This window comes from Herpailurus yagouaroundi, unplaced genomic scaffold, assembly GCF_014898765.1.
Source record: "Herpailurus yagouaroundi ecotype Mexico unplaced genomic scaffold, PumYag 187, whole genome shotgun sequence".
In the NCBI taxonomy this organism is placed as follows: domain Eukaryota; kingdom Metazoa; phylum Chordata; class Mammalia; order Carnivora; family Felidae; genus Herpailurus; species Herpailurus yagouaroundi.
Window position 1 is genome coordinate 12,871,880 of NW_024412418.1, and position 14,037 is coordinate 12,885,916.

At 38.5% G+C, this 14,037-nt stretch overlaps 1 protein-coding gene across 11 annotated transcripts in view; it reads left to right on the forward strand.

Annotated features, from left to right (window-relative positions):
* LRRC4C (leucine rich repeat containing 4C) overlaps positions 1 to 14,037 on the forward strand; it is a 1,211,302-nt gene that overhangs the window by 1,184,481 nt on the left and 12,784 nt on the right. For 9 of the 11 annotated variants that reach the window (XM_040495407.1, XM_040495403.1, XM_040495404.1 and 6 more), the window contains 2 exons: positions 2,855 to 2,906; positions 3,158 to 3,224. The exons of 1 other annotated variant lie outside the window; for it this stretch is intronic. The gene's annotated coding sequence lies outside the window, so the exon portion shown is untranslated. The remainder of the gene's footprint in view (positions 1 to 2,854; positions 2,907 to 3,157; positions 3,225 to 14,037) is intronic. One more of the 11 variants, XM_040495412.1, reaches the window with a different exon arrangement.

A 14,037-nucleotide genomic window follows, 5' to 3' on the forward strand; every position in this document is an offset into this window, starting at 1 on the left:
ATAGTTTTTGATTTAGAATATGGAAAGTTCATGATTTTACATACTGATGAATGTTATAATTCTATAATTTTATATACTGATGGATTGTGTGATTCACATTCAGCGTGTACGTTCAGTTGGTTCTTTCTGTATATAACCAAGTAAGCTATTTAATTTACTTATTCAAGAAACATGTATTAAGCATATACTATATGGCAGTTACTGGGCTATACATGCACATAAAATGGAATACAGTGCCGATCTCAACAGAGCATGTTGTCTAAAGATGCAGAAAGACACATGGTAGGCAAGTACATCATGGATGGCTAACACAGTAGTTGATAATTGCTCAATAAATGTTCTTTTTATTATTCCCATATTGTGCAATGTGTTTTAAAAAAAAGCACAAAAAAGTAGGTTCCTACAAATTTAGAGAACCTTGTAATGATTAATGGCTTAAGTACCTCTTTCCCTTCCTTAGCTTGTTCACGTTGAAAGACTATATATTAGGCAGAGCACTAGCTTAGATCTCTAAACACTTAACTTCTTGTGTAACAGTTATCATATATTAGTCTTGTCCCCTTGAAACTTGATCACATTACTTAACTTCCTTATACACTTTAACATTCTCATTTGCAAAATGGAAAAGTATAACCTATTTCTGCCTACCTCCCATAATTATGAGGGTCAGACAGGATAATATATATGAGGAAATTATCTAATCTGTAATGTATAATATAAGGGGTCCGATAGGACCCCTCCATGTGTGAGATAAAACTGAAGAAGCACACAAAGAGAAGCAGAGACACCAGATATTGGACCAGGCTATAGGGATCACTGAATTATACTGATAGAAAATGGACTAGGATGTAGCAGTGGAAGTGAAGAAAAGTGACAAGATTCTTAATATACAGGATTTCCAATGTGTAGGCAATAGAGTGTCAAGGTGATAGGGTGTAGAGGTAACAGGATGCAGTAGTGAGTATGAAGCGAAACAATGGAGATTTAGGGGGACTTTGGTCTGAGCTGCTCAGAGGATGATCCCCGGAATGGTGCTTGGCATATCTACCGGTAGGGGCTTAAAATTTTTTGTTGAATGAATGCATGAACGACTGGAGTTGCTATCAGAAAATTATTGGGGATGAATGTCGAGTTGGAATCAAGAGTGTTATTTTGGACAGATTGATTTTCAATGCCTCTATTGGAGGTCTCAAGTTAGCAGTTATATGTATAAGTCTGTACCACAGGCTGGAGGTATATGTTTGTCGATAGCCTTTAAAGCCACCATGGGATCACTTGGAGAATGAGTATAGACAAAGAATAGGTCCACTAACTGAGTTCTGGTGCACTCCAGGGTTTCGTAGGCCAAGAGATAAGGCACAACTAGTGATGGAGGCAGAGCAGATTAACCAATGAGGTATAAGGAGAATTGAGAGTGTGGTTTTCCAGCAGCCACGTGCAGACAATCTTTCAGAAAAGACAGGGTGGTCACTATGTCAAATACTGCTAATTCTTGTCTAATATGAGAACTGAGAATTGGCTACTTATTTAACAATTAACATGAGTTTTCTCCTCCCACCTTTTCTTTACCCCCCTACACACACTGATTGTTACCCACCTCCTTGCTTTCACATTTTCATAAATCCCTGACCTGTTACCTTGTCACTCACATTTCATGATGTGTCCTATCTGAAGTTCTTGCAACCATGAGACTTGGGGAAAGTTTCTATACAATTGCGTTACATGTCTTTTAAAACCAATGACAAAATCCACAGATCATCTCTGAAATAAAATTTCATTATAGTCAGTTTTACTTATGTAATAAGAATAATATTCACTAGTGGTATGTTGCTTTGAAGTTTGAGAAGCACATTTACTTGCATTATCTGTTCCAAACAAACCGTCTTAACACAGTAAAGTGCCCCACTTTGAAGCTTACACCATCAGACTATGCCACCTGCTAACACCTCCTTGTAGGAGTCCCCAGCAGACCCACACTTCACTCCTCCTCATTCCTTGAAGATTTTAACACCTGCCTCCCTGCTGTTCTTTCCAATCCTACTCTTGATAGAATTTTGGTGATTTCAATATCCATGTCAGTCCCTTGATCTTGATTACTAATTGTGTGGGCTTTTCCCATCTGTACTTGCCCAGGGTTTCCGCTTTGTATAGTTCACACCAACTGTATGTCTAAGCTTTGGCTGTAAAGACCTGTGTTTGTGGGAATTAAAAATTCTTTAGTTTTCTTGACGATGCTTTGCAAAATGCCAGCTCTACCTTTTCACATTTCTTTGCTCCAAGTCCTGTGTGGCCTTCAATCTCAGATTCTAATTTGCAATCTGCCATTGCTGTAGGAATGTTGGGAGGGGATGGGCAGGAGGAGGAGATGTTAATATCTCTCTTGTTTTCGGGGTGTGGAAAAAGAAACAACTGGAGTTGACAGCTGATGTCTCTATCAAAGTCTTAACATCCCATTTGACTTTAGTAATTCAGTGTGTTCTGTTTTACTATTTCCTGTCCATCCTCAAAGTGTATTCTCTCATTTGATCTTAAGGGGCAGTTTTGATACAGACTGGATCTGAGAGAACATGTGACTTGTTGAAGGGCATGCATTGGATGAGTGAGAACCAAGTGTAGACGGCAGGTCTTCTGACTCCAAACAGCATTTTTTCATGGGCCTTAAAAAATGCATTGTTCAAAATGGCCAGTGGTTAAATTAGCTGCCTTGGCTCTCTGCCCAGGAGAATGTTAAAATACAGTGGCAATTCAATAAATATTGTCACCAGTGTCATCTGTGGCGATGGTGGTGGCAGCAGATCCAGAAATGTGCTGAATTGTTCTAATGGATGCTTTCTTATTTTTTTTATTTTTTTAGATTGGCAAACACGTTGCCTGTTTACAGCATAGAGACCACAATGGAGAGCTAGGTGGGTGATGATTCATGCTAAATCTTCCCCACAATATGCTGAACACTACAACAGCAGCTAATGTGAAGCGGCTCATTATACACTGTCGAATCCAATAACAGCAACGACTAGCTTTGCTAGCACGAGCAACTTGTGGGAAGCCCAGTTACTGCAAACCACTACTGGATTTCAAAAAACAGGCTGCAGCATAGTAGAAAAGACATATTCACTGAGTCATATTTGCAAATTTCTTGTATGTTTCTCTTTGCCAGCTTAGAAACAGCCTTCATGTTCCCAGCCTGACACCAGAGATGACTCTCCTTGGGATCCACTTCTCTTGTGAGTGCCTCCTCCTTTAGTTATGTTTTATGGACTAAAGATTTTATAAGGGTAGGGGTGGCTCATAGACAAATCTGGAAATGTGGTTCCCGTATAGAAATATTCCCAAAGCTCCCTCTCCACCTCATCTTCCACCAGCCAGTCATCCCGTACACACAAACACGTTTACCTTCTGCAGTACAGCATCCATAGGTAGCATTTCTATACACAGAGAAATCGTGAGGCAGCAGGCAGGAACACTGACTCCTTGCTGTATGACCTATGACAATGTGTCTTTTTGTCTCCATTTAATTGTAATCTTCTGGAAGGTAGAATCCTGGATTTATTGATCTATTTAGTTTAATGTCTATGAGCCGTAGTTGTCCTTCCCTAAATATTTGTCAGTAAAATTAATGCATTCATTTCTAAAAAAATCCATAATTAAGCTAGGGACTAGGATTTAATCTTCTTGCCTCCCTTGTCCCTAGCACAGTGCCTGATATACAGTAGTTAGAAACTACATGTCCATTTAGTGAGGGAACAAGGGTATGAGTGAGTTCATCAATCACCTGGTTCCCTGTGGCCAGATGAAAGGCTAAGCAAACCTTTTCCAACCATCAGGGACAGAGAAGTGATGGCTTCCAGTCATTCTTCTTTGGGCCGCCAGGAGTAATGCCCTGAAAGTGGTTGTTTATTTTGGAAGGCAAAAGCTAATCTGAAGCGATTTTCTTTATTTTTATATTCAAATATCTGTAAAATAGAAAAACACCAGAGACCTATTCATTGCTCACAAATGATCTATGGGGTAATAATGTGCTTGCTTTTCCAGCTGGGCTGCACTTTGGTGCTATCCTGGGTTTAATTGAAAATATGCTGTGACCTTGGTTTTGTTCACTGGGCATGGGGGGTGTATAATTGGCATGAGGCCTCTGAAGAACTCCCTTTTAATGAATGTCATTTGGCTAATTTGGGGTTTGCCTGCGGGAAATAATGTATGAAAACAAGACGCATTTTATTTGCATGCAATTCACATGAAGGTAATGGTTTAAAAAATTTTTTGTTAAGTTTTTATTTTGCCATACCTATTCGTTGAATCCTAAATGCTATCAGTATGATAATAGTATTGTCCCTAACAGTCTCATGTTTCATCATAATTAAATAAACAGCTTGTGAATTGCAGTCCAAAAAATGTCTGTGTTCCACTCTTAACTTAAGGGGTTTCCATAGAAACCGTGGGCAGCAAGTTTAACTGACATTCATTGGACTTGATGCTACATGTAGTGTTGCTATCTCTGTTTTCCCGTTACTGTGTGTGTACATCTCTTTCTCTTCCTTTAACCCTGGAACCCTCTCCCGCTTGGTCTTCCTCTGGTCTCCCCCTTGGTTTCTTCCTCCTCCTGCTCCTCCTCCCCCTTCTCTTATTAGCAATGAGGAAGTAATTTGGACTCAGTTAGATTTAACAAATGCAATAATACTAAAATGAGCTCTGATACTTAAGTGTAATTGTGTTATTAGCTGGAAATGTTTTTCTTCAAAAACAAAAGAATTGAGAGTGAAGTTTACCAAGGAAGCACATGCTGGTAAGAAGAAACCCTTGACTGCGAGTTGGAAGTAAGCAGGCTTTATATCATGGGCCACATTTCCACCCCAGCTGTGGCTATTCCTTGATTTAGGCAGCGCAAACTGATGTTTCTTTCTCCTCAGTCCTGATTTGCAGTCTTCTAACTGGAGCATGAAATCATTGTGCTGATCACATTCCAAGAGAAAGGAGTTTATTTAGGAAAGGAAAAAACATACTATATATTGTGTACCTACTGTGTGCCAGATATTTTTCTAGGTACTTGCATTTAACTTGTCTTCGTTAATCCCACAAAATTCATTGCCAGACAATGTGCTGGAAGGAAAAATGGATCCAGGCTGAAGTTTAGATCCCACAACCAGGCGGTGGTAAAACCTTGATTATAGTTCTCAGATGCTCTGTCTTGGCATGTCAAAGGCAAAATGAATATAAGCACTTCTAAGAAACATTTTAAGAAACTTCTAAGAAATGTTTCATTAAGATTAGTTTTAACTTTTTTCAATGTTTATTTGTTTTTGAGAGAAAGACAGAGTGGACACAAGGAAAGGGCAGAGAGAGACAGAGACACAGAATCTGAAGCAAGCTCCAGGCTCTGAGCTGTCAGCCCAGAGCCCAATGCGGGGCTCCAGCCCAAGAGCCTTGAGATCATGACCTGAGCCAAAATCGGACACGTACCAGACTGAGTCACCCAGGCGGCCCTGGGATTAGTTTTAATAATCCAGCTAGTACACCGTGGGAGTGGTGTTTTTCTTCATCCCTTTAGAAATGAGGAAAATGAGTTGCCAAAAGAGTAAATTGCTTATCCAAAGCAACATAGCTAGCAAAGAGTATATATCCATACTCCGGATGGTTATGGTTAAAGGGGAATATTAAGACAGACCTGAGATCAGTGACTAATTGCGTGATTTGTAGCAAGCAACAGGAAGCATCTATTTCGTGCAGCTGTTATGAGAGTTAAGTAAAAATTGTGTATGTGAAGTACGCAGAGTATCTGCCACACAGAAAGCTGTGGTTTTTACTCTTTCTGTCTCCCTCCTCCCTCCCCTTTCTGATTGATTTTATTTTTAGTTTGGATTCAAAGTAAAAAAAATGATCAGTCTCCACAAAGCCTACCTAATATTTATAGTTGAATTTTTTTTTAATGCTTATTTATTTTTGGGAGAGAGACAGCAGCTGAGTGGGGAGGGGCAGAGAGAGAAGGAGACACAGAATCTGAAGCAGGCTCCAGGCTCTGAGATGTCAGCACAGAGCCCGATGCGGGACTTGAACTCACAAACTGTGAGATCATGACCTGAGCTGAAGTCTGGATGCTTAACCGACTGAGCCACCCAGGTGCCCCCGTATTTATAGTTTTAGAAGTTACAAGCCATCTCACAATTCATAAACTATTTAAGGTTGCCCTGATAATGAGAAGGAAAAGACAAAAAATATCACATCCACTTTACAGGTGAGGGAAAATGAGATTCAGAATTATTGACCACATCTCCATATACTGAAAGAGAAAATGGAGTTTTTACCTAGGTCTCTGGGATTCCTTTTAAAATTAAAACTCTCAGAGTCTATTATTTTAATTTGGGTTCTATGTTCATGGGTTTTTTGTTTTTTTTTTTTTAATTTTTTTTTTCAACGTTTATTTATTTTTGGGACAGAGAGAGACAGAGCATGAACGGGGGGAGGGGCAGAGAGAGAGGGAGACACAGAATCGGAAACAGGCTCCAGGCTCCGAGCCATCAGCCCAGAGCCTGACACGGGGCTCGAACTCACGGACCGCGAGATCGTGACCTGGCTGAAGTCGGACGCTTAACCGACTGCGCCACCCAGGCGCCCCATGTTCATGGGTTTTAAAGCTTCAGCCCAGCAGATTTAATTCATCTTTCCCATGAATGGTAAGAGGAAGACACTTAGCAGGAAGAGGGGAAAAGAAGTAAGGAGAGGGTAGTTACAAAGTTTCTTTCTTACAGACCTGTTTTTTAGTCATTCTCCAAGAGAAATGAGGAAACACAGTTCTTAATCCCAGGGACAGAAGAGGCACTGATTTTGCACAGCAGTAGGCTTTGGTGGGGTCAGGTGGGGTGGGGAGAAAAGACTGATGGGAAGCCAAGATGGTAAACAGTTTGGATAAGAGTGTGATGGGGCATGATTGCTGGAGAACATAATTGTTACCCACCACCCCACACACATGGACATGCATATATATACAAGATTAATCAGAATGAACATTGCTTTAATACATAAGTGTTGTAAAACTTCGAAGAGGTCATACTAGGAGAGAAAAGCTTCGCTCTGCCATTTTTAGCTGTGGTGTGCCTATCTACACTTGCTTTATTTTGAGAATATTCAGTGTTGTCTTTGAAAGAATCCTTTTTTTTTTTTTTCATTTTTGTTTTCAACGTTTATTTATTTTTGGGACAGAGAGAGACAGAGCATGAACAGGGGAGGGGCAGAGAGAGAGGGAGACACAGAATCGGAAACAGGCTCCAGGCTCTGAACCATCAGCCCAGAGCCTGACGCGGGGCTCGAACTCACGGACCGTGAGATCGTGACCTGGTTGAAGTCGGACGCTTAACCGACTGTGCCACCCAGGCGCCCCTGAAAGAATCCTTTTAAGCTCCTTTCTCCATTTTGTGTTAGTTTATTTAAATCTAAATAAGAGAATCACCCTGTTAGGTGAACACACAGAGACTGTAGTATGGCACTAAGTGCTGAAAACATGCGAGCAAGTAAAGGTACCACGGACAACCCCACTGTGTTGTGGAACTGCCCCTTTTGCTCAGGACTCCTCACATATGTTATGTGACACATGGAACCATTGCCAACTGAGTACAACTGAATCTCTTTCTTAATTCTGAGATGAAAGATAGTTTAGAAAGCTGACCTTGCAAAGCAGGGCCAGCAAACTTTTTCTGTAGAGGGTCAGTGAGTAAGTATTTTGGGTTATGTGAGCCTTATATTCTATCACAATGACACAATGTGGCACTTTAATGTGAAAGCAGCCATAGATAATACATACATGAATGGGTGTGGAAGCATTCCAATAAAACTTTATTGACAAAAACAGGTGTCAAGCCAGATTTTGCCCATGGGCAATAATTTTCCAACTACTGATCTTAGAATTTTGCCTACATCTCTATCCACCTTCCATTTCTGTTCACAGGGCAGTTGGAGCTTAAAATACGGGACTGGAGAATGTAGGATTGACAACGACATAACTTATCCTTGCTTTTTTGGATTTTGCTTTTTGTTACACTTATTTTTGATTAAACTTCATGTTCCTATTATTCCTTTGTCATGGAAAGAGCAGGTATTCATTCTGTCTTCACTTTACAGAAGGGTAGAGAAAGTTTAAGTTTGCATTAGTGTCACCCAGCATCTTTGATATCCATAGTAGAATCTGTCACCCTTGTGTTTTTTCATTTGGATTATTCTTTCTAAGATGCATCCTTTAAAGAATAAAGAAAGATAGTAGGAAAAGTAACCAAGAAGTCATTTTCATTACAAACCAAGGAAAATCTAGTTAACTAATGACTTAAATGGGGACATGCACTGGCTTCCCTTTCTTATTCCATTAAGATACCATAGGGGATGCAGTTCCTTATTGCTTTTCATGTATATTCCTGATTTTTTCCCCTGGTATGTTTTTGGAAATGATGCACTGTAAGAAAATAAATACCAGATAATATTGGGAGTTCTTATTTTGCACAGAACTGTGTTAACTGAAACTTGTTCATATTGGAACTGAGTCGTCATTTTGCAAGGTTCCATGGTAACTGAAAGCAAATCTGTTATAAGATAATGTGCAAAGAAGAGGACTTGGTTCCAATATGCATGACCTATGTTTAACACGGCACCAAACAAAATGAGGACTGCCTTAAGTAAATAAGTAAGAATCCAATTTCCAAATGTCTGCATCTGCCATATAATTCCCTCTTTTGTGGCCATTAGGGAGAAACAAAGAAATCACTGATTACAGTCATTCCCATTATCTGACATGCCATCACCAAGGTTTCCTCATTATGCAATGTTAACAGTGTTGAGGTTGCTTGAAACCAACTGCAGTTCCAATTAGAAGGCCATCCCTGCTATCTGCATTCTGATTAAATGACGTTGCCTGGAAATCACAGAAAGAGTCTACTCTGCTTCCTCCCCTTGCTCAGATCTCATAAACACAGACTCAATTAAAGAGAGTTTCCTTATCAGGTTTTTGTGGGTCATTTTGGTGAATTTATTAATGTCTTGAGTCATGCTGAAAACTGGAAGGTGGGGGCTCTGAGATCTGCAGCAGGAGCCAGGACTTGATGGATGGGACTTGCTCTGATGTTTCAGGGAGTCTGAAATATACAGAAGTCAGAGCAGCCAATCATGGGTCAGGAATCAAAGAAGCTGGTGAAATAGGAAGGGAGTCTAGGTAAAGATTGCTGAGCAGAGATGTGAAGGTCATAATGTCACGTCATCCTATATTTTAGCGAAAAAGCAGAGCCTAGACCAGGCCCTCATTCTTCTATTCCTCAATTATTGAAATAATTTCTTAGTAGGTGTTCAGAGCATACAGTGTACTGTATCCCATCCAAGCTCTATACAATGCAAATTTGCTTTTCCTTAGATACTCTTCCCATTATATTATTCCCTTCCAACACAAGGAGAAAAGCCAAGTCCCTACAACCCACCTGATGACTTCATACAAAATCTAAATTTCTTTGGTCTATTTTTCACAATCTGGCATTATTTTACTTACCCTACCTTCTCTCCCACTGGTTTTTAGTATAGATTCTTCACAGGAGTCATCTTGTGCCTCTCTGCCCTACATTCATGTTCACTTACACACATTTCCCACCAACCACATGCCTCTTCTCCAACAAACTCTCTCCCTTCTCTCTCTCTTTCTTCTTCCATCTGTTATTGTGTCCTCCTTAAACACACTGTGCCTTTTTCTCTAGCACTTTCTGCTGTATTAAAATCCCTTTTTATTACTTCTTATGAATCCCACTATACTGTGAGATACCTGATGAACCATGGGAGACATTTGTCCTGAGTGTCAACAGCTGAGAACTGTACTTATCCAAATCCACAACTACTAAAATCCATGTCCTCATAGCCTTCACTGACTGTCCAAACCTTACTGGGTCCCTCTGAACACCAGACTACTTCTAATTATCCACATAACCACCTATATACTCACTCAGTATAACACTTTGGCATTGGTTCATGACTTTGTTGTTTGTGTTAGGCTTGTGTCAGCACAGTGTTTCAAATGATCAGTGATGGGGAGTTACTGAGTGGAAGGGGTTCTCTCACAGGTAAAGGTCAGGTAGTGTTGGTGAACATACTTGGAATTCTGTATTATTAGCACTGAAATGACTTTAAGATTCTCTTTCCCAGATCCTACTATGAAATGAATCCGAAACACCATTAGCATTTTGGCTGGGGAGATATATATGTGTGTGTATATGTTTGGTTACTGTCTAGGAAATTTGGGTTTTGTACTGTTTAATAATAAACAGGGAAGAAAGTACATGATAAAACATTGGAAGATGATTTTAAAATCAGAATGGCTCTCTATATGTGGTAGTTATTCTCTGCAGATTCCCTTGGATGGTAATTTAAATTGCATTACTCATTACAAAAATCTATATGCCTTTTGGATGCTATTGTTGGTTTGTTTGCTTTCAACCTATGAAGGCAATGATGACCTTGCACAGGGCATTTCCTAAGGATTAATGAGTGGTTGAGGGTTAATGGCTATCAACTCCTCCTAGCTAGTCATCAATCCAAAGGAAGCATGGGAAGCAAGGTCATTAACTGCATTACCATCTTTCTGAAATCAAATCCTTCTCTACCTGCCTTGCCAAGGGCTTATATTTAAGATGGACTTGTTAGGTTTTCAAAAGTTTCTGTAGTTACTTGCCCTGTCATTAACCTGGATGTAAAAATATTTAAATATTAATGTAGATAAAAATATATAAAAGAATAATTATTAGTTTCTGTGGACTGATAGAAGAATGTCATGAGGAGGAAAATACTTTTCCATACTTCAAATAAACATAATTTAAAATGTTGAGCCTCTTTTATCTGCTTTCTTTTTATTCCCTTTTTCAAACTGAAAGCCTAGCATCATCCTGTTGTGCATCCTGAGAGTCTAAAACATTGTCCAATTTCTGCAGTTTAACCTCATTCAGAAATAGATTTTGTGTGTATGTGGGAGCAGGATTCTTGTTGGAGGTTTGGATGTATTAGTTGTAATGGAATATTAATTTTTTTTACAGTTGATCTTCACTAATATTAATAAGCGTGATATTTCCTCTTTTGGCATCAGTCAGAATTACCCCAAATATTCTAAGAGATAGATAAACATTAAAAATTTAGTTATATCTCCTCAGTGCATTTTCCTTTGAGAAATAACCTATGGCCAGATGAAGGACAGTTCTGGATCAGAGAAGTCCCCATTTCATCATGTAGCATCCTGATTCTTACATTAACACAAATTCCTTTAAAACTCATATGGAGTGAAAATTTCACCTGAATATCAGTGTTAATGTATGTGGTAAGGATCATTGTCACCAGAGAAGACTGCATTCCAAGACCTTTCCCAATGGATATTGGTCTTGAAGAATTTCTCAAGATGTGGGACTGGTCCTTAGTTTTATACTCCCAGAAATTTGATTTTGGTAGCTCTTCATGAAAAAGTTGTAGTCACACTTATAAACACATAAGAAATGAATATAGAGAGCAGAGTGCCAATTTGTTAAATTATAGCTAAAACTATAACAGACACTTCAAGTAGTTCAGTCTGTCAAATCTTTTTATGTAGAACTTAAACTTTTTTGGAGTCATAAATCTCTTTGAGAGTATGATGATAAAACCAATGAATAATCTTCCTATAAAAATATACAGTTTCCACATTTATACACAAATTTGCATATAATTTAAAGAGATTCATAAATGGTTTGAAGTCCATTTGTGAGCTTCTTAGGAACACTTGGATTGAACTATGCATTTTCATGGAAAAACATTATAATTAAGTAAGGTGGTTGATGAGAAATCAAACTAAAAAAAAAGTTAATTGTATAATTCAAATTGCTTTAGCATCAGATTATAATTGCCTGATATATCAATCATTCTCCATAATTGGACTTCAGCTGTCACCAGGACTATACAAATAACAATAACAATAATACAACAAAATTCATACAGTGTTGGCTGTGTACCAGGCACTGTTCTAAATCTTTCTTTATATAGTAACTCATGTATCTTCACAATAATAGAGTATATAAATCAGAGTATCCAACCTCTAGGCAGTTTCACAGATGGATAGATACAACATTTTTATCTCTGATTTTTTTTTTTCAAATCTCATCTTCCATTAGCCTTCATTTAGCTATGTAAGTAGTTGATAAGTACCAACCTTTTCTTGAGCTTCTTTCTCTTTCTTTCATTTGTTCTTTTGTTCTATCTCTCTCTCTTTTGCTCTGTCTTTACTTCTTTCATTTAGTACATGCATCTATAGATATATAGGTAGGTAGGTAGGTAGGTAGATAGATAGATAGATAATTATAGTATATACACTGTGGTATGTACTCTGAATGTAATATTTAGGATACATACAGCTTATTGCTGTTAAAGAGAAATCTTTAGCTAGTATGTTGTTTTCAATCACCCATTTACAGGCTGATTTTGGGTAATCCTTTTTTCTCAATGTTAATTTATTTATACATTTTTATGTGTATGGGGGGACAAGGAGTAATTATTGAACCCCTACCCCTCTTTATCTTTTATACTAAGTTATATACCATTTTATTTACTTATTTTTTTGTTCTCATACAGGTGTTGTCAGTGGACCTTGATTTGTTATTTGTTGTTATAAAATTAGCTTATCATCCTGGCTCCTGACTATGAATTAAAATGTGGGCTACATTCAGTAATGCAATTCAACAAATATTTTCTGCGTTCCTAAACATCATCTAGTTTCTGTCTTTAAGAAGTTTATGATAAATAAGTTGAATGCATACCCAAACATTTAGATTCAAACACAGATTTGATAAATGTCATAGTCTTAGCGTTACAGACACTTCTGGAAAGATAGATTGCTACCAGCCAGTAAGACCAATGGAGGTCAAATAGAAATGATCATTATAAAATTGGCTCTGAAATTGGGTACAATTTTGAAAGAAAACCCAGAGTAGGACATTCCTGGCCATGGGAAAAACAGGAGCAAGGCTCTGAAGAGGAAAAGTAGGAGGCATATTTTTAGAATCAGGAACAGACTGCAGCCTAGACTGTATTATGGAGAACAGTAGGAGATAAGACTGGGAAAGCAGTATGGCGCAGCATCATGGAGTGTCTTACGGGTCACACTAAGGCAGTAGTTTACAAGAGGGCAAATTTACCCTCCAGGGGACATTTGGCAATGTCTGGAGATGCTAGATCATTACAACTGGGGGTGCTACTGGCATCTAGTGGGTAGAGACAGTAAGGGATTTAGGTTTTATTCTCTAAGCAAATGGGAACTATGGGTGGGTTATGTTTTCTTGAACTGTGATTGCCAAGGTTCCTGTGGCTTCTTACACTAAATCTGTAAAAGTGTTACTGTGTAGATCAGCCCCAGAAAAAGTATGAGAAGAAAAGGCCAGTTTTGGAGATAAAGAATAACATGTATTGATCATTTCTTGTCCCCTAAACCTAAGAAAAGAGAAAGAACTAAAGGAAAAGGAAAGAAGTGAGGTTTTCATACATTGATAGGCTCCAGACTTAAAAATATTAGTGCAAAGGAGAGTGCAGGCATTGGGATAAGCAGGCACATTTCTGATAATTGGAATGGTCTGATTTCATTTCCTGAAGAGTGAAATATCAAGCAGTATATGGAGCTTGAGGTTTTAAGCTTTTTTCTTTGGTTATGCATTTCACAAAACCAACAGAGCAAACATCTATCATAAAAATACAAACATATCCCTGAACACCTCAAATCCTACCCTTTAATTTGAGAAACAAGTCAGCCATCTATATTTCATTTCTTCATAAATAATAAATGTCAAGAAGTGAATATGATCAAAAGGATTCATAAACAGCCAGAAACTTCATGCCAGGTATGTTTATCCCTCTTGCATCATGTGAGACTACACAAGCAGGAAAAAACAAATTAATTTTATTTTTAGTCTTGCCAAGTCATTGGCTATATTTCTAGTTCTGCTTTTCTAACATGAGGTAGATTTGACTTTTTGTAGCTAAGACGAAGTTGGAGCTGTGACCGCCTACCCTAATCCC